The 22096-nt window shown below is 42.7% G+C and overlaps 1 protein-coding gene and 1 long non-coding RNA gene across 2 annotated transcripts in view; one reads left to right on the plus strand and one right to left on the minus strand.

The window, feature by feature from the left end:
- Positions 1 to 22096, plus strand: part of LOC120438040 (ribonuclease inhibitor-like) — a 265601-nt gene that overhangs the window by 179061 nt on the left and 64444 nt on the right. The gene's annotated exons all lie outside the window — the stretch shown is intronic.
- Positions 4150 to 7616, minus strand: LOC116311584. The gene is made up of 4 exons (XR_004198813.2): positions 7303 to 7616; positions 7120 to 7176; positions 4442 to 4486; positions 4150 to 4363 (listed from the first exon to the last, which is right to left on the minus strand). It is a non-coding gene; the product is annotated as an uncharacterized LOC116311584 (long non-coding RNA).

A 22096-nucleotide genomic window follows, 5' to 3' on the forward strand; every position in this document is an offset into this window, starting at 1 on the left:
AGCTGAATAAATGTCAAACAGGAAACTGATTAAACAGAAGTGTGAGATGGTTGAGAATTTACACCAGTGTTATATTTTAGATAGCAAGGAGCAGACGGCCGAGTTTATTAAACCGAGTTTATTAGACCGTCCAATTCCACAGCCATTTACTTCCGGCCTACCCGACCGTCTGAGGACCCGGCCCACGTAGACCTCGAAGGCCAAGTCCTCAGGAGGATGCAGCCCATGAATTTGGACACGACCAGTTTTTAGGGTTCTCCATTAGCTGATAGTGCCTGGTAACAGGGGAGTTGCTATGACAACCCCACACACATTAAGTGGTAATGATTGTGACAGAAAGGTTCAGTAACAGCCTGAGAGGTCAGAGGTCACACAGTGAGTCAGACCCACAAACACTCTGCAGGTGTGTCGCTGAGACGGAGCTCAGAGTCAGGATGATGTGTGTTCATGTCACAGCTGTGTGATCAGTGTGTCATAAACAAACCTGATCTTTGAAAAGTACCGTCTCACGTTTGATCACATAGAGGAAGTAACTCTGCAGTGTCTCAGGGCTCCTGGGGGGACACTGACCTGGCTGACACACTTCTGCTACGTAGTGTGGAGGTCTGTGGTGGAGGGTGTGGTCCACTCACAGTCATGTTTCCACTGATGTTTTACTCTGTGTAACCTCTTTAAGAACTTCCTCTCTCTCACCCCTGCAGTATTGTTATGCATCTGTACTCCTCCTCCTCCTTCTTATTCTGTGGTTTGCTGCTGATCTGAGGACAGGTGGCTTTGTTTGGTTTCAGCTCTCGGGGTTCTTCTACTTCCTGTTTCCACAGTGGGATCAGTCTGTGAGTGGGATCAGGGAGCCAACATGAAAACATCAGTGTGAGGTTATGAACTCATATCTGAGTCAATGGCTCTCAATTCAGGGTCTGCAACCTTAAAGGTCCTTGAAAACCGAGAAGGCCGGAAGAGGCTTGTGAAATTGAACAGTCCAGCTTGCGTCGCGCAGCTCATGTTGCCTAGCAACCATGATACTAACTGCTAGAAAAGTTTCATCCAGCATTGTTTGACAGAAATGAAGGAGAACCTATTTTGTTCATTTGTTTCTACAAGAGCTTTGTGTGATTTGATAAGTATCTGAGGCTGAGACCACAGGACTGTAAAACATGATAGTTGGGCTTCATTTCTGTACTGAACAGTCATTTAAGATTAGCTGGTAAAGAACAATTAGCTAATTTTGGTTATGAGACTAAAGTCATCTCACTTTGATAATGTAAATATAATATGGCCAATATTATAGTTATTACATTAATTATTATTAGTTATTTCAGCAGTGAACATGAACTCTGTGTCAAATACTGAGCTTCAGTACAGATTAAAGTTGCAGTTATTTATATTTCCTATCACCTTAAATCTTCACTCAAAGTATCTCTGACAGTGTATATACAGATGTATTATATATAAGAGACAAACATTGTTCTTTCAGTATGTTGTCATTACTAAATTTGGCTCAATGCTTACATATATGTATAAAAAGAAAATGTACGAGCTGTGATAACTGTTTCTGATAGAATGAAGATCAGACTGATATATGAAATATTCCTTTATTGGGTGAGAAAATCAGACCATGTCATAACTGCTTTAAGTCATACAGAATAGATATCAGAGCCTTAAACAGGCTGACTTCTGCTAAATGGGTCAAACTGGGCAGAAAGTCTACAAACACATAACATCCTTATAGAATATGATGTAACACTATAGAACAACTGACCTCAGAATATATAAAGCATATAAACAATTACAGCAATATGATGCAACAAACACAGCAGTGCTACTAATCCAAAATACTCAAAGCTTCATAGAACTGAAACAAACATTTATTTTTAGCTCCATTCTGCTGCTGATACATACTTTAGGTTTCTGAACATTAAACTTGTTGCTGCCTTTCATAGTGTGTAACTTGAAGGCCCTGAGTACTTTCTCCCACACTGAAAACACTGGGATGATAACATTATTTGAACATTACCTAATAAGACTGATTCAGGACAGACAATTAGTTATGTTAAACTTTCCTAGCAGTCCTTCACAAACAGGGAACAGTCTGTCTATTCTCTCCATCTGTCAGCTGCTGCTGGCTCTTCCTCCTCCTCTTCCTCACACACTGCTGAGTTTGTCCTGGTGGATCATCAGGGGTGCAAAGCCTCACAGATGATGTGCAGCAGTGGGTCCCTCAGTCTGTCCTCACTCTGGACACTTGCAGTTGTCACACATGGAAATCAAATGTGTGATAAGCTGCAGGATTCAAACACAAGTGTAACTTATAAATACATGTTCATACTTTTATTCCACAATCAGAGAGAAAGAAACAGAGAGAGAGTGCAGGACAGACAGACAGGTGACAGTCTCAGGTGTACACACTGCTACAAAACAGCACAAGAGAAGGAGGATTTAGTGTTTGTGTTATTACGAGTGCTAAACAAGAAGAGTTCCCAGATGGTCCAGTGGACACATGTGTGACTCCTGTGATTAAAGCATCTTTCTTTCAGCTTAACGAGTGAACCGTCAGCTCGTTCAAACACACGTTAAAGTCCGTTTGGCTCGACACCACCGAACAGAGGGACGCATTTGTCGGGCGCATTTGAAGGAGACGACGAATTGGGACAGCCTTCGTCGCCTGGCTGTGACGTAATCGGCCTTCAAATGCGGCCTCCGGAGGATGCAGCCGACGTTTTGGGACACAGCTATTAACTGTATCCCAATTCAGGGTCTGCAGCCTTGAAGGCCGCATTTTAAGGCCAATTACGTCACAGCCACGCGACAAAGGCTGTCCCAATTCCAAGGCTGCCAAATGCAGCCTCAAATTCATCCTTTATTTCTCGAATTTGAAGGATGGGTCGGTGTATCCTCCGTGGCCCAACATATCCCAGAATTCATAGCACAGCGGTGGATGTGGATAATTTTGCCGAAACAAACGGCAGACGGCTGAGGCGGGGCGGCCGAAGAGAAAACTGTTAAAAGTAAGTACTGAATATTATGTCACTTATTTATGTGCAAATGTTTAATAACAAAAAACATTAAAACATGTGTGCCAAATGTACGTGTTTTTTCCCCTTTTAGGGGTCAGGATTAGCAGAATTTCTTTTTCCTCCTCGACTGCCCTTCTGTGTTATACATTTCATTGTTTTCTTTATGCTACCTGTTCTGACCTATTTCCCCACTGTCATGTTTGTGTATTGTATGTACGGTCTGAAGAGGTCCAATTGAGCTACAGGCAACTGCAAGTGACAATTAAAGGCTTCAATCAATCAATCAATTGGCAGTGTCAGAAAGTGGTAGTGGTTTAAAAAATCATTTAAAATCAAGCAGTGATTACAGATCTCCTTGTTGACTTACACATATGCTTCATCACAGAAGTAAAGGATCTGAGGCAGGGAGGCAGAAGCAAGAAGCAGCTATGGTCTGATATTTCTGTAGGGCCCGGGCTAAAAATAAAAATCTAACTATAAAGTGAGGACTCATCCAAGAGCAAGTCCCTCTGACACCAAACTGTGACATGATGTGGACTTGTGAGTCTGAAAATATTCACAGTATCAATGTAAATTCATGCATTGCTTCATTAAACATATGAAACTTACACTGGTAAAAGCATCAGCTGATGATTGTGAGTGGGACAGCAAAGTACCAACCAGCAGCTCGATTATCAAATCACCCAGACCTACAGGACTCAGCTTGTCTCAGACAGTGTCAGGAGTTTTCCTGTATTGCAACCCGGGTCGGAATAAAACGCTCAGACAGGTTTAACGTGTACATGGGGAGACTCAGAGAGACTCTCACTGTGCAATAAAAAGAAAGAGTCTTTATTCAGAGAGCACATACAGGAAGAGAGAAAATAGAACTGCAGGCTTCCTGTGTAACTTCCCCATTTAGGAGTCTGCGCAGAGTTGCAGAGTTTAAGCTGAAGCTGAATCTAAACAAACACATTTAGATAATGAAACGTACTTTTAAGCATAACATAATAAAAATCCTAAAATCCTAAAAAATCCCTTAACAGACAGATATCAGCACCTCACAGGGACTGACTGATACAGGCTGATAGATTTAACAAACACAGACACATCTGGGATTCTTTTAAACAAACTTTTATTAAACACAGGTCCCTTCTTTATTACATGTATGTGGAGCCTTTAAAGTCGTTCACATGTTTGCAGAAGAATGAAAACGGCAAAACTAATTTTAAAAATACAACTCTTCCCCTCTATGATCAACACTGACTAATGAAGTTTCAGGAATAACTGATGATGCCTCAGCAGGCACTGAAAGAGGAGCAGAGTGAAGGATGAAGGTCGTCCATCAGACCGAGTGTGTCCTCAGCTTCCTGTTCAGAGACAAACATCACTGATGTCAGCTGTTCACCTCTGGCTTTTATTTAAATACACCTGTGTGTAAATGTTACCTGCTCTCTCTGATGAGTACACAGGACATGGATCAGGTGACTGCTCTGTAACACACACACACACACACACACACACACACACACAGAGTAAATGTATTTAGGGTTAGAGTATCACACACTTGTATGTGTGTTTAACATGTTTATATCTTCCAGGTAGCTTCCCTACCACACACACACACACACACACAGGCACAAACACAAACTTTCCTTTTTTATTCCTAATATTCCTTAAAACCTTCTGCAGGTTGTTCAAAACGCTGCAGCAGGCCTGACCAAATCTTCGAAGTACTCACATGTCATGTGACACTGTTGCTAATACAGCTGCACTGGCACCCCATTGAATTCAGAGTCCATTTTAAGATTCTGGTTCTGACTTTTAGAGCTCTTCATGAAACCTGCCTGCCTACATCATTGAACTTCTACAGCCCTATGTCCATAGCAGGTCCCTGAGGTCATGTGATTTGGGCCCACTTATTTTACAGTATTTAAGGCTAAGAACGAAGGGAGACAGAGCTTTTGCCACTGTGGCTTCCAGAGTGTGGAACCATCTCCCACTGAGCTTAAGACCTTTGGACTCAGTAGTGTCTTTAAAAAAAACAACTAAAACATATTTTTAGAATTGGATTTGGTTAACTTTTGTCTGTTTATGTTTTATGCCTTTGGATTTTTGTGTGAAGCACTTTGTGATCTTTTTTCTTGAAGGTGATATGTAAATAAAATTGTACATTTAGACCTGGGAGCAGAATTTCTGATGAGCTGGTTTTTATATAGGAGCAGGCAGAGGGTCCTCTCTTCTAGGCTCCATGTGTCTGATCATGTAAGACACTTGGTCACCATCTCTCACACAAAATCACCTAAACACAGCACAAATCCTTAGAATGATTAATTCCCTTATAAACCGCTGAATCAGGTATGTCTGCGAAGGTTCTCACTCATCCAAGTGATTGCAGTCTTGGCTGGTATGATTAGGTAGAGGGTCAATAGGGGGTCCAAGACCCTCTTAGGAACACTCCTATGGGAGTTAAATCTGGGACTCTCTACCAATTACTCTCAGAACGGATGAAGCTTCTTGGATGAAACACCTTCAAGAAACTTAAATTTCAGAAGCTTTTCTTTCCAAGCTCCTTGGACTTAATCAGGCACTGAAGCAGTGACGTGCTGACTGAAGATTTGGACATCACTGGTCACATGACTCTGTTCAGATGAATGAAACCTTGGCACAGTGTTTCTGAAGCAGTGTGTGGATTTTTTTTTTAACACATGCGCTTCAGAGAGGGAGAGACAGGGATAGATTTTGTGTTATGAGCTTCATGTTATGGACGCACAGCGTGAGCACTCAGGTAGCATCAGAGCATCGGGCCCTGCATCGTGACCTAAAAACTTCTAACCCCTGCGATTCAATTGTACAGTTTGAGCAGGAGCTGAATAACGTGACTGAAAAAAATCACAGTGTTTGTTCAGCTTAAGTTGGTGGTCTCCTCTTCTCTCTGCGTCTCATCTCATGTGTCGGCCTGTGTGTCATGTTTTCAGGTTTTGTCCTTATTTTTCCCAGTATAGGTTTTGGTAGCTTTTCGCTCCTCATTTTCTGTTTATGCCACTCTGTAAATACACGATAGCTCGCTTCACAGCCTTAGCCTGCATTTTGGGTCCTTTACTCCACAAGCACACCACGGCTTGCCTCAGCAGCCGTGACAAGCTCAGTGTTTAAAACCTTACGCTGTAACTACAGCCCAGCCCATGCAGCAGTATATTAATGACCACGTATTGTGGATGGATTATCTCAGTTGTTCTCCTGACTGAAGTTTGGTCCGTTTACAGCATCCTGCCATGCGATTGCATTTGTCCCTAACCATTGGGAACCCTCACGTTAACTTTTATCAATTGGAAAAAAGTTAGCGTTCATCCTACAGCTTCACTGTGTTTATGTTAGGCTAACATAGGTGTGTCGCTGGCAATCACGTAGTCTTCATCTATGTTGGAAGTGAAAGCAGAGCTGTATGTTTTAATGTTTTCATAAATCTCTCATTCAGAACATGGTGTGTCATGTTTCAGTGGAAACTAGCAAGCTAACTTCCCGCTAACCTCTAAATCCATTAAATGTAATAAATTCTGTTTTCATGGATGCATGGATTTTAAACTTAATTGTTACACCTGTTAAAGCAGCAACGCTGATCATTTTATTACAAATGAAAGAATTTAGACAGTTTTTAACTCTCAGTGATGCCGCAGTGTTCATATGACTTAGGGACCTGAAGTGGAGTTTGGATCCAGGCACGACTAATGACGTCAGACTTAAAGACTGGATAGCCTGCATGTTCCTGTGTTTTTCCAACTGTATGTACATGTCCCTTATGAACATACTGATGTCATAAGGCAAAAGTTGTGAAAACAAATGTAGACTTGACAGGTGGGCAGGACTTAACATTAGGCACACCTTTAGCTGAAAATACAACATCGAGTAAATAGGAAATCAGAATACAACATATAGGAAGCACACATGGGAAAACAGCACTATAAGTTTACACAACACTAACTGTGGAAATAGACACAGCTACGGGGAAACTAAGATTCACAATAACAGAATAGTATAATCGTAATGATGATAATAATACTCATAATAGAACAAACATGTAAGAGAAAATAATCATCATCACCACCTGTTTTCTGTTCATTTGTACCTGAAGTTTGAGTCCTAACATCAGAGTAGACGGCTCGTGTATCAGCAGGCTGTTTGTCTGGAGAACACACAGATTCACAGACATTCATAGAGGTAGTAGTTTTCAGCCTTCAGCAGTACAAGCACTCCTTTTAACATAGATTTAGAGATTACAGCAAGTATGTAGCTGGAAAAGACAGCCTACCACTCCTATTGGCTCTCTGATTGATCGTGACATCAGCATAGGTCACATCCACAGGAAGAGGAGATGGGTTTTTACTTCCTGAAAAGAGAAGAAGGAAACACATGAACATCAATACGGTGACCCTCAGTATATGTGAAATCTGTGTTTAGGGCTAGTCTTTGGGATCCTTGTTGTGTTAGCCAATGTTGGGAGACATTATGTTCAAAAGTAACTTGTTACATTACAGCATTATTAAGCATTTATGTTACTTACTGAGAAGATTAGCTTCATAGAGTATTTTGCTTTTCCAAGACAGTCATATAGCTTGTTGACACTAACATGTTATTACAGACTACAGTACTCTGTGCTGGATATGATAGATTCTGTGAAGAAACATTTTTTTATATAATATACTTATTCTTGGATCAGCAAGAGAACGACTGCCTTGCTCTATGATAAATCCTAAAGAACTGAAAGCTGATGAAATGTAATGTCACTAATTTATTCTTTTTATACTACATTGTGACATCTTCCACACTAAAAGAACAAACTGTGGCATAATATAGCTTTATGTGTCAGAGGTGACCCAAATACACATTTTATTTTGAAAGGTCACAGAGGAAATTGAAGAATCACTGAGCAGCATCACTCAGTTATACATTCAAACCCACCATGACTGCATGTTTGGACGAGTAAAACTTACTGATCTGGACGGAGGTGACCCAGCCATTTAATTTATGTAGGGTCAGAAGGTCAGCACAGTAATCAGATTACATCTGTTCATATCGGGTGAGTGAGAACTTTCATACCTTTAAGTTTCCAGCAGAGGAATAAAACCAAACCCAGAACCAGAACCAGGAGAACCCCAGAAACCAGAACTGCTACAAAAGGGACCAGGAGAGAGGGAGGACAAGTAAAAGGAGGTTTTACAGGAGGAGCAAAGTTTGTGGAGGTGCTTGGAGGAGGAGGACAGTGAGGAGGAGGATGAGTAACTGTGGGAGGATCTGCAGGAGAGATGATGAAGAAGGTTCAGTCAGTCTATTATCAGGCCAAAATGTTACGTCACTTTTTTAAAACAGGAAGTGATGTCAGCGTTCTGACCTCTGACCCTCAGAAAGCTCTCAGGAGACTTTGCACCCTGATCAGTAGAACACGAGTAGAGACCTTCATCAGACTGCTGGACCTTAGTGATGATGTGCTCTGGTTTAGTTTCTTTAGGTCGAGGCCCTTTAATGAAGAAATAAGCTGCTGTGGCACCATTCCTCTGTCTGCAGCGCAGAATGACATCACGTCCTGTCCTCACAGGAAGTGCAGGGATCTCCAGGATGACACCTTTATCTGACCAGCAGAGACAAACAGTTAATGAGAGCAGAGTCACACAGAGACAGAGACACAGCTGGAACATCTCACCTGTAGTGTCTGATTGGACACTGAAGGAGACGTTGTCACTCTGCTGTCCAGAGGAGTCCCCACACCAGAAAGTTTCACTGGGAGCAGAAAGATCCACAACACAGTAGGAACCAAGAAGCCTCCCAAAGCCTGCAGCTGCTCCACAGTCCTCAGTGAGTCCTCCTCTGGTCCTCCTCACTGTCCATCCATCAGCTGTCTGTCCATCATCAACACAACTCAGATCCACTGAAGATCCACTGAAGACCTGCTGAAGGTTTGGACTGACAGACAAAGACACTGGAGGACACACACACACACACACACACACACACACACACACACACACACACACAGATAAATGTATTTGTGTTCTTGTTGGAGTCTCACTGATTGTTTTCACTTCATCAACTCACCTGCAGAAACAGTCGGTGCAAACAGCAGCAGCACACACACACCTGTAATAGGAGGACAGACGTCACTAAAGGTCAGAGGCTCCTCCACCACCATGTTTACCTACACAGGTCAGGAGCTTCGTTCAGTGTGTGAATATGACCAAACAGATAAGCAGACATTTGTGGCAGTCACACTGGGGGAACTGCAGTATTAACAAAATCACACAAAGTTAGAACAGTTAGGAGCGAGGTGAGTGTGAGCTGAGACAGAACGGGAGTGCTGAAGGTTAGACGCCAGAGACTTGGAGGAAAAAGTGAATGTTAGCTCAGGATTAAACATGTTTTATCACTTAGATTACACCTAATCACACCTGCATCATCATTCCCAACACCCTGGAGGACAGCGAGGAGAATTTGGATGCTCTTTAAGATTACAAGTCAATTTTATTTATACAGCACCAAATACCAAAAACAGCCGCCTCAAGGCGCATTATATTGTAAGGTAGACCCTACACCAGGGGTCACCAACTCCAGTCCTCGAGGGCTGCCGTTCTGCAGCTTTTAGATGCATCCTTGTTTTGGATGATGGATTGAACAGTGCTCCTTGAGATGTTCAAAGCTTGGGATATTTTTTTTATAACCCATTGATATCACTGGATTTTATTTAGGGGTATCTGAGTACAGGGTGCCAAATAGAAATGCATGCCAGACTGTTCAGATTTTTATTTGCTTACATTTTGAAAAACATGTTTGATTTTTGTACCACCTCCCAATTATTTGCTACTTTGTGTTGGTCTATCACAGAAAATCTCACTAAAAACGTTTAAATGATAAATGGCCTGTATTTTTATAGCGCTTTTACTAGTCCCTAAGGACCCCAAAGCGCTTTACACATCCAGTCATCCACACATTCACACACTGGTGATGGCAGCTACATTGTAACCACAGCCACCCTGGGGCGCACAGTTTGTAGATGTAAGGTGAAAATATGTGTAAAAGTCAATCAAATCAAAATTTGGATCCAAGTTCATCTCCAGATGTAAGAGTCTTATAGAGCTTGCTGATATTTCTGCAGTTGATCTCTATTAAATGAATAATGAATAAATGAGCGTAGCAGCTCTGAGTTTGACTCACCGAGGAGCAGAGAGACACATGGAGGCTTCATCGTGTCTGGATGACGACTGAACATCAGTCTGAGCAGCAGCAAGACGCCTTCAGCTTCATCACTTCCTCTTTATCACATGCAGAGTCTCACTGGCTGAACTCAAGTCGCCACACTGAGGGGTTGATGAGGGTGCGGCTTACTTTAATGAGCCGCAACCTGTAGTTATCAAGGAGCTTGCAAAGAAAAGCTGGACTTCTTTAAGTTGCTTGAAGAAGTTTCACCTCTCATCCAAGAAGCTTCTTCAGTTCTAAGGTCAAATGGTGGAGAGTCCCAGATTTAAACCTAGTGGGAGTATCCCCCCAAAGAAGGACAAAGGACCCCCTGATAATCATCTAATCACCTGAGCCAAGGTGTGAAAATGGGTGTGGTTCCCAATCAGCCAAGCTTTTGGGTGAGCTCATTGTGAAACCTGGCCCCACCCCATCATGTGATTTCCTGAGGTCAGATGGACCAGGATGTGAGTGGGCGTTAAGGCGTCTGGGGAGGGAACTCAAAACTGGATTATAGATGGCAGACAGTTGGTGTCGTAAACCACCACCTCTGTTCAACTTAAAGAAGTCCAGATGCTTTTCTTTGCAAGCTCCTTGACTACGATGACCTTGATGACTGAGAACCTTCACAGACAACCTGTAGTTATCATTTACAAAGCTAAAAATCATCATGTCACTCTGTCATCTGTCCGACCACCTGACCTCATGACGTTTCCATTCAACCATTTTCTCAACCATTTATCCAATGCAGGGTTGCAGAATGGGCTGAAGCCTCTCAGGTCTGCACTCGCAGGCCTCACTGGTTCAGAGACTTTTCACCCTTGAACAAAGCAAGACACTCAGCTTAACCAGTTTTTACTTGCTAGCAAGGGAAGCCTGCTCAGAATCTCAGGGCGGCACCTCTGCCCTCGACATCAGACGACTCCAAAGAACCAGCCTCCCCTGCAGCCTTTTATTCTCAGTGCAAAACAGTTACACACAGTTTCACAAACACCCATTGTAAAACCCCCCTGTGGTGCGTCGTAAAACTAAGGCACTGAGTGTGTGTGTGTGTGTGTATGTGTGTGTATGTGTGTGTGTGTGTGGCTTCCTGATCACAAAGGGTTATCTCCCCTCACCCTGTTTATGGCTCAACTCCTGTAACGGTCCACCACATACAAGTGTACATTCCTTACCAGATAAGAAACCAGAACCTTTACATAAAATGTGCCTGCAGTTAAACACTATAACCAATTGCCTCGGGAGGAACAGAATAATACTAAACATGCAGTTTAAGGCAAGGTTTACAAATTTCAGTACAGCAATGACAACTATTATCAAAGTCAACCTAACAAAGCCTGTCCCAGCTGTGATAGGATGAGTGATGTGGTGATAGAGCTTAACAGTCCAGCTTTACAAACTAAGCTTCACTCTGTTTCTTTACAGCTATCAGGTAGAATTTGCCTCCACCAAAGTCTTTTCATCACTAATTTACAGTGTCGGGTTGGCTTAGGTTAAAGGTCAAACACTATTTACTGTCTAACAGTGAAGATGAATCCTGCAGCATTGAACTCTCAGTCAGACATTATAAAGTGTCTGAACACTTATTTTTGTTATCAGCAGAATGAACTCCATCCTAAGGTGTAGTTTTAGACTAATAGCTTTGTTCTACTCATATTTCATATCCAGAAAAATATTCCTTTATGTAATTTATGACACTCATTTGTCTTCATCCATTTAATGTAAAAAGAAAAGAGCAGCTACTGAAACACCACAAACTCACCACTTGTAGTTAAACTTTGTTTTGAAATACTGAGTATCAAAAGATATAGAAAGATATCTGAAACGTGTAATAAGTGATCCTGCTTTGTGACTGAAATCACTGTTTTATCCAAGTGAGTCTGAACTGAAATTGTGAAATTTTGAAAAATTTTGAAATTTGTCACGTGCATAGTTATAAGAGTACAACAAGCAGTGAAATGTGACCTGATACGCTCCTCGACTGTGCAAAAAGAGAGAGAACATTATATACAACAAAGAGGACATTATGTGAAGTAAGTGAGTGAGTTATATACAGTGGGATGCAAAGGTTTGGGCAACCTTGTTAATAGTCATTATTTTCCTGTATAAATCATTGGTTTTTACAATAAAAAATGTCAGTTAAATATATCATATGGGAGACACACACAGTGACATTTGAGAAGTGAAATTAACTTTATTGGATTTACAGAAAGTGTGCAACAATTGTTTAAACAAAATCAGGCAGGTGCATAAATTTGGGCACTGTTGTCATTTTATTGATTCCAAAACCTTTAGAACTAATTATTGGAACTTAAATTGGCTTGGTAAGCTCGGTGACCCCTGACCTACATACACAGGTGAATCCAATAATGAGAGAGTATTTAAGGGGGTCACTTGTAAGTTTGCGTCCTTACAATTGCCACAATCGTGGCTCCAAAATTATGAAAAAATTTGCCCTTGCACATTAGAGAGGCTCCTTCACTGTCCACTTTTAAATCGCGTCTTCAAACCGATTATTTATTTTTAAAGAAAGGTGATTTATTGATTGATTGCTGCTGAATCACACTTGTTATTAATCTCTGTCTCTCTTCCACAGCATGTCTTTCATCCTGTCTTCCTTCTCTCACAGCAGATGGCCCCGCCCCTCCCTGAGCCTGGTTCTGCTGGAGGTTTCTTCCTGTTAAAAGGGAGTTTTTCCTTCCCACTGTCGCCAAAGTGCTTATTCATAGTGGGTCATATGATTGTTGTTGTTTTTTTCTCTGTAGGTATTATTTTAGATTCTACCTTACAATATAAAACGCCTTGAGGCGACTGTTGTTGTGATTTGGTGCTGTATAAATAAAAGTGAACTGAATCGAATTGAATCCTTCTGAAGTCTACTACCAACTCCTTGGTCTTTCAGACGTTCTGGAGGTTGTTGTCCCGGCACCACGATGCCAGATTCTTCACTTCATCCATGTAGGCTGTCTCATCGTTGTTGAAAATGGTGCCTAACACCACTGTGTCATCTGCAAACTTCACAATACATTCCCACCCTCATGCACACATATACTCAGCACTCGCCCAACATGGAGACAAACAGAAATGATCACTATACACACACTCTCACTCCCCAAACATACTCTATACCCCAGGTACTATCACCCCCAGAGGGGCAATCCACCCCCAGACCCACAAAATGTTGCCTTTTGCCCTGGGGTAGAGACAAGCAGACCGCCCCCGGTCCTGCAGTAGCAGAGAGGCACCGCATCCCAGACAGTATACACAGATGTATAACGTGCCCACCCGCAAGGCCCTATGTGTATGTGTTATGAGAGTGTGAGTAATGTGGATGTCTGTGGAATAAAATTGAGGAACAGGTGGCCAGAAGGGGACAGAGGGGGAATGCCTTCCCTGCACCTCAGTGACACACCTGTACCCCAAGGTGCCACATGTGTGGTGGTGTGATGGAGTGGAAGAGGGAGGCTGTTGGGGTCCCGAAGAGAAGGATTCTTTTTCTTTTGCGGGAGAGGGTCTGTCGAGTCACAAATCTTAAAAATGGTTCAAGCTTCGCTCAGGTTAGAAGGAGTTGATTTCTGCATCCAGATGCCAATTAAAATCAAAAACTCAAAGATCACAAGAGAAGAGCAGAGTTCTATGCCAGTCGTTTTATTGAACGGTCAAGTTCAGCTAAACATAAAAAAAGCAAAAAAAGCTCCCCTTGTCATGGTCCCCGTACCTCTCGGTGTCTCTGAGGGCTAGAGACACATCAGTGTTTTTGTTTCTGCTTTCTCTCGCTCTCTCTCTCTCTCGCTAAGGCAGATCTCACTGTGGGTTCTTGCCTTTGACTGACACACCTGCTAACCATTACTCACCTGCAGCTCATTACCTTGGCGTTCTGAGGTCTTTTTAACATGGTGAGTCGAGGCTTCTCATCACTGGATTGTTGCATGACTCCCGTCAGTGTTACCTTGTCATGTTAGTCTTTCTAGCTGTGTGTTTTCCAGCAAGTGATTGCCTTCTCTTGTGAATTATAGATTTCCTGGATCCGTCCCTGCCTGTGTTGTTTCCCAGTTTGACATGAGTGATTGTGTGGTGTGTGGCTGAAGAGGACGTTCTCCTGTGTGTGTGTGTGTGTGTGTGTGTGTGTGTGTGTGATCGAAGAGAAGATTTTCCCCAAGGATCCTACTTTCCTCCCCTTCACATTTTGTATATAGCACTGGGTGTGTGTGAATCACTTGTGAATAAAGTGTTAAATCGCATTATCATTTTTCAACCGTGAGCACATGCAGATCATAAACCAACACAAACAGACCCATTTTTTATAGGGTCAGTGACCCCTCCGCCTGATGTTGGGTATTTTTTCATTCCTTCCTTTTTCCCTGTTCCCTGTTAAAAATTAAACTAACTATTTTCTCAGCTCTACAAATGTGAACATTAACCCCAATTATTGATGTAATATGTTTGTCTATACTTTTCCCCAATCAATTGTCAATTTCCAATTTGTTCTTCTTGAATCCCCAGCACTTGTTTTACATAACCTGCTGGCATTGCTCCATAACTCTCAGAGCGCTGTTCCCAACATCAGTCATTTTAATTGGGTCCCTTTTGACAGTTTTATGGCCAAAAGTCTGGAAAACTACAGGTATCAAACATACTGCAAAGGAAAACAATTAATCCTCCTGACAGCTTTGTTGGGTTCACTGCCAAGGGTGGGCTGCTATACCCGTTAAAGAAGGGTTTTTCACAATTTTGGCAACTGGAGACGGGCAAAAGTGTCCCAGGTGCACTCTCAGGTGGGCTTTATGGGTCAGAGATGGGTGCTTCACCACCTTCTGGCAGCGGAGAAGCCCCCAAGTGCAGCTCAGCGGGGCCAAATTTATTTAACCCTTTGTTTGGACTAGTTAACATTGGTCATAATCAGTGATGGCAGTAACGGCACAACTTTTTTCTAATGAGGCGACTGCTGTCTCCAGGTAGAGACAGGAGTGAAACACTTGCTGCTGTCAGACCTGCAGGTATCAGGCTGTGATGTTCTCCTTTATAGTGGACACAAATTATTTTTTGGAGTGGCAAAAATAATTTGTGTGGCATCTTATTGAATGTAGAACACCTGATTGTTATGTAAATAGTTTGAAATGCTTATTTAAAGAGGGGTAAAAAGTAAATGACTGCAAATAACTTGTTGTTTTCAAAACTTGTGCAAATGATTTTAAAATTGACAATTTAGATTTGCATTTAAAGTTATGAAATCTGATTTATAAAAGATGTTTGGTTGTTTCAGTAAAAAATATAAGTTTGTTACTCAGATTTTATGTTTTTTGTCTGATTTTAGATCAATTGTGCTAATATAGTATATCAAAATGACAACATAACTGTAAATTCAGACACATGAGGTTGTGCTGAAAAGAATTATACCAAACAAGGAGAAATAAATACTTTTTACAGGTAAACTGTAGAGGAAAATCAAGAGACACAAGTGGCAAAAACTTTATTATTATAATTGTGAAAAATATTTGATCTAAACATATGGGTCTTGAGATTTTAAAAATGCAGGTTAAACGCTTATCGCTCTTACGCCCCACTAGAGGGGTACAGGGACATAGCATAAGGGTTAAAAACTAAGTGACCCCGCCCCGGTCCCCTAAACCACACCCAGAAAAGCCAATTTCTTAAGTGAAAGGTGGTTTATTGTCTACATTGAAAACTTAGCTCCGGGGTGAACAAAGGCCAAAATAACAAAAACAAGCTTATTTAGAAAAAGAGATGCTACCTAAACCCTAGGTGAAACAAAACTAAACAAAAGACAAATGCTACAACTCACACTCTAACTCAAACCTTCCCAAAGTGTGGAGCCCGCCCGCTAGGGGGGGGCGCAGAGCCATTGCGGGGGGGGGCAGTATGAAAAGGGGTAAAAACAAAAACAAGGCTTTGACACTGCTAGCACGGGCGCCCACACAAACGCAAAGCAGGAGATGAAGAATCGCTTAATATGTTTCCACCCCAACTTCTTTCTAAGCCAAAGACTAGAAAATAAGGTGAAGCATATCTTCCCTTTGGCTTCACCTGCACAAGTGCCAAGGTAGGTCTCCCCTGCAGAATTGGTTTTCCCTGTGTCAGGAGCACGTGCTGGGCTCTCCAAATCACGGACAAACAGGATCCCACATTCTTGATTTTTAGTTCACAAACACTTGTTGTAATGACTAACTACTCCTGACATTTTGGAGATGTTCGCTCTTTATACAGTAAAGTTACAGCGGGATACAAATACTATCAGGCTGATCCTGCCACAATTTGTTCCCCCTGTCTAAATCAGACTAACAGCATCCCACAGTTGTTTACGTTTTTAAACCCATTTTGCACAGAGAGGCATTTTTTGAAAAATGTATTGATAGCAATGTTGAATATTATTACACAGGGAAAAAAAAAAAAACTACATGTAAAATATTTACATCGTGATGCCTCTGCCTTTCTAAATGGAGGCACAGTAACTGCGTGTGTATATGTAAGCCTGTAAAAACCTGAAGATAGAGACAAAATACTGTTAATCTGACTATCTGCCATTCTGCAATTCATCTCATGTAAACAATAAGATGGCGCACAGCGTGACGTGAAAAAGGCACATACCTTTGTCGTTGCGTGACGAACTCTGTATTCCTCGTCCACAAGTAAACGCAAAAAAGGAGTTTTAAAAAATCTCAGTTTTCGGTGAATCGCAATGCCGTTTACGTGTGGACGAAACAGTTGCGTTTTCAAAAAAGCCCGTGTGGGTGCGGACGTAGCGTAAAAGAGTTAGTAGTTTATTTTATTACTACCTGTAATTTATTGCAGATTACTTTCATTTGCTTAATTGTTTGCTAAATGTTTGAGGTGTGAAATAAACCACAATGGAGGAAAATATGGATGTGTATGGTTGGAGGATGTGTTTGTGGGTGCTTGTGCGTGTGCGTGGGGGGGAGGGGCATTTTTCTTGTAAAACAAAGGGGGGCCCAGCAAAAAAGTTTTGGGAACCACTGCTCTAACTGAACAAACAGGAAAAAACGGTACAGAAAATAATAAGGCACCCACATAGCAAAATTGGTATGGCCCCGATCTGGCCCACACAATGTGCTTACACATGGCCCACATACCGCAAAGAATGACGGCCCTTTGGTGGCCCACACATGGGCCAGCACAAGGCCAGCTGCACACACACTGGCCCTGTGCTGGCCCAGATGTCAGCCTAATGTGTGCCTTAATCAAGCCATGTAATGACAACATGTGCCGGAACATATTGCAAAAGTAACATGACAAAACACTGTTCAGACAGTGAATGGACTGATTCTTATATAGCGCTTTTCTATTCTTTCGGATTACTCAAAGTGCTCTATACAACATACTACATTCATCCAATCACACACTTTGTCTAAACTGAGTGTTTCCTAACTGCTTTCATACACATTCACACTCTTGACATGCAGACTGGAGGAGGTAGAGATCGAACCACCAACCTTATGATCAGTAGGTGACCTGCTCTACCTCCTGAGCTACAGATACCCACTGGGAAAGACTGTGGCTCAGGGGGTTGGGAAGGGCACCTGTAACCGGAAGGTCACCGGTTCGATCCCCGGCCTCTCTGTCCTGGTCGTTGTGTCCTTGGGCAAGACACTTTACCCTACCGCCTACTGGTGTTGGCCAGAGGGGCCGATGGCGCGATATGGCAGCCTCGCTTCTGTCAGTCTGCCCCAGGGCAGCTGTGGCTACAACTGTAGCTTGCCTCCACCAGTGTGTGAATGAATAATGTCATTGTAAAGCGCTTTGGGTGCCTTGAAAAGCGCTATATAAATCCAATGCATTATTATTATTATTATAAGTAAACTGTCACTAGGTTTTGGATAAAGTGTACACTCACAAGCCTGTCAAACCTGCATTTGAAACATTGGCTACCATAGCAGTATAGTACTGCAACGTGGCATTTGGGTTGTCTAACTAAAAGAGGAAAATAGGAACATAAACAGTGCCATGATCTGGTTGACGTACACTCAGCCATGACACCAGTCAGTCAGAAGTGCCAGCTTGATGCCAGACCCGGGCCAGACCTGTTTTCTATGGCCACATAGACCAAACCATAATCGGGTCAGATATGGCATGCCATCACATAGACAGTGCCATCTATGCCAGGCCTGGCCCATATCTGGATTACATACGTCTTATTATGCCAGAAGTCAACCAGCAGTGCCGGCTTGATACCAGATCTGGGCCAGACCTGCTTGCTATGTGGGCAGCTCACCCCTTCTGCTTCAGTGTCTATTTACAATGGACTATTTACAAGTAAAGACTAATTTACACACTATAGCTCAGTACGTTTAAAAAAAATCACACACACCATTGTCACAGGGTTTGGAGGCCAAGGATGGATCTGCTGCTGCTGTCAGTTGCTGTCGCTGACAACTGCTGGTGAGGGACCTTTTAAAAACAACCACCTGATGAGGGGACCAATAAGCCACCACCAGCTCTCCAACCAGGAAGGACCTGTAGAGTCTTAAAGATACAGCACAACGAAAATACAAAGCCACCCCAGGGCCGTAACAATAACAGTGATTCCATTATATAAACACTCCAGTACAGATATATATTTCCCCCTCGCCTCTGCAGGTGGTCTATCCTTCAAGCCCGGGTACTCTGCCAGAGGCCTGGGAGCTTGAGGGTCCTGCGCAGTATCTTAGGACTGCGCTCTTCTAGACAGAGATCTCCGATGTTGTTCCTGGGATCTGCTGGAGCCACTCACCTAACTTGAGATTCACCGCAGCTAGTGCTCCGTTTACCACTGGGGCCATCGTTACCTTCAACCTCCACATCCTCTCGAGCTCTTCTCTGAGCCTTTGGTATTTCTCGAGCTTCTTGTGTTCCTTCTTCCTGATGTTGTTGTCATTCGGAACCACTACGTCAATCACTACGAGTGTCTTCTTCTGTTTGTCTACCACCACTATGTCCAGTTGGTTAGCCACCACCATTTTGTCCATCTGTATCTGGTAGTGGTGCAACGGATCAAAAATCTCACGGTTCGGATCGGATCACGGTTTTAAAGTCACGGATCAGATCAATTTTCGGATCAGCAAAAATAGAAAAAAAAGACAACAATTTGACTCACCATTCACTTATTTAAGTATTTTTTGCCTATTAAAAACATTCAACTGAAGACTCATTCCACGCACTTATATAAAAACAAATTAAGGTGCATATGGACATTATGGGCCATGCTGGGCAGCCTCTGCATCCTCTGCACACGGCCATAAACAACCAGAGGAGTCTGTTCTGTGACAGGTTGCTTCTCCCAAAGTCAAGGACCAGCAGACTTAAAAAGTCCTTTGTCCCACACGCCATCAAACTGTTTAACTCCTCGCTGGAGGGGAGAGGGAGGGGAAACGGGGACAGAGGAGGGGGGAACAAGTAGCTGTAGTGCCTTTTCACTGTGCAATAGTTTTTGTTAATATCCAACGGTGTAATAGACTCACAATACTTAAAATGTGCCGTTCCCTTGTATTCTTATTCCTATTTATTCTATTTATCCCTTTTGTATTCTCTGTATTTATAAATGTGTAAATATGGTATATTTCTGCTCACATTCGGCAACTTCTGTCGGTGCTGTGCTACTGGAAACTGAATTTCAGTTTGAACCCACCCGAGGGATAAATAAAGTTTCATCTAATCTAATGTAATCTATAGGGCAGTGCAGGGCTTTGTATCTACCACTCCGCTGTGATATAACGAGCGGTCACGGTCACGTGGCTCTTGGATCTTGTTCCTAGCTTTGTCTAGCCCAGGGGTCGGCAACCTGCGGCTCTTTAGTCCTCATACTGCGGCTCCGCCTGGTTTGGGCAAATAAATTAGAAGTATTTAGCTGAAGTGTATTTTATTTATGTTAGTTCTTTTTAACTCGTAGTTCTAAATTGGAAGATTATTGTGATATTGAAATATAAAAATAAAATTATATTCTATTATTTTTTCATCGCTCAAAATAAGAGTCACACTCATGAAGCTTGGTGTACCCGCAAAAACGCCGTGCATTTATCGAGACTTTCAACCCCAGGTAGGCCAATTATGGATCTTCGGATCCACATTATGTCAGCAGCTGTTCTCCACCGTGAACTATGTTAAAGACAAACACCGCTCACGCCTGACAGATGACAGCTTACAGTCCTGCGTAAACTGACTTCGTATATCCCCGATTTGCGGACTCTGTGCGCAGAGGTTCAGGAGCAGAAGTCCCATTGTAAACAAATCACGGCAGCTTTTCAGCTCACAGCCCGACATACACCACCAACAACACAACAGCACAGATAGCGCAGACGTAAAGGCAGCGAGGCGTGATTGGGGGTGTCGCTCAGGTGCGTCCGCCTCCCCTGCAGCGGCGCTGCAAACCACGCCCCGCCGCACGCATTAACCAGGTAAAATACATATTTAGGCAGAATTTTGCAAATATCTATTTTTCATTTTTCAGCAGCATAGTGCTTTTTTCCAATTATTTTTTAAGAGTCAGGTCAAGGCTCCAACAGCCCAAAGGCGATATAAGGGTGGCGGCTGACAACAGTTTTTGTTTGCTACATGGATCATTTTAGTTCAGGTTGGTGTCTTTCCTTTTGTTATATTTCTTTAAGAGTTCAAAATGTGTTGATTACATAAATATAATTTAATTTTCTCTGTAGCACTTCATGGATTTCATAAGCAGCACACCTTAGTTGTTCACACAAAGCATAAAGATAAAAAACAATATATACAGTGTTATCTTCATTTCAGATGTCAAAAAGTATTTGCGGCTCCCAGTGTTTTCTTTTGTGTGGAAACCGGGTCCAAATGGCTCTTTGGGTGTAAAAGGTTGCAGACCCCTGGTCTAGCCAGTGGTAGGATTTCTGGATGTCGGCCACCTCCTCTATCTGCCGGTGGAACATACCATGCAGGGGCCTGTCCTTCCATGATGGTTCCTCGTCTTAGTCCTCTTTCGTTGTGTTTCTTTCTGTGCCCCATGTCCCTGTTTATCTTAGTTGCTATGATGTCTGACAGGAGGTTCTATGTGGTACTGAGGCAGGTTATTGGTCGGTAGTTGGATGGAACCGGTGCCTTCTGGGGGTCCTTGAGGATCAGGATTGTCCGACCTACGATCAGCCATTCCGGGAGTCTCTCATTAACTAGCAGCTGGTTCATTTGTACTGCCAGATGCTCATGTAGTGCAGTCAGCTTCTTCAGCCAGTAGGCGTGAACCATATCAGGGCCTGGTGCTCTCCAATTCTTGATACTAGAGAAACTTGCTTGGATGTCTGCCACTGTGATGGTTACTGGGCCCTGTTCAGGGAGGTTGCTGTGGGCTGCCCTCAATCCACTAGCCCCTGAGCATTGCAGTTATGGGTTGCATCCTTCTTCCATATGCTCTTCCAATATTGCTCCATCTCCAGCCTTGGTGGTGCTGTGGCAGTAAGAAAACCCCGCCTCTGAAAAGCCAATTATCTATGAAGCCCAGTGGGCAAAACTTCTGGAGGAAACCTGGTGTTGTTAGGAGAGACGGGATCCATCCCACTTTGGATGGAGCAGCTCTCATTTGTCAACTCTTTTTATGAAAAGTTTTTCCAGTATCTTAGAGAACTGGGAGAGTACTGACACTGGTCTATAGTTTGTAAAATGATGCCTTTCACCGGTTTTGGAAATGGGAATGTCAATGGAAAATTGTACTTAGTAGTCAGTATAAGCTTTTAATGATATAAGTTTGCATATGATAGAATACTGTATGTTGACCTTTTGATGACTTAGACTGTTGTCCACTACAAGACTGTTTTATAAATTCTTTCTCACAGCGATAATAGCTGAACAAGCAGGAAGAGGAGAGCTGGACACTTTTATCTGCGCTCTCTAACAAGAAGAGGGGCCGC

This window comes from Oreochromis aureus, linkage group 3, assembly GCF_013358895.1.
Source record: "Oreochromis aureus strain Israel breed Guangdong linkage group 3, ZZ_aureus, whole genome shotgun sequence".
NCBI classification, from domain to species: Eukaryota; Metazoa; Chordata; class Actinopteri; order Cichliformes; family Cichlidae; genus Oreochromis; species Oreochromis aureus.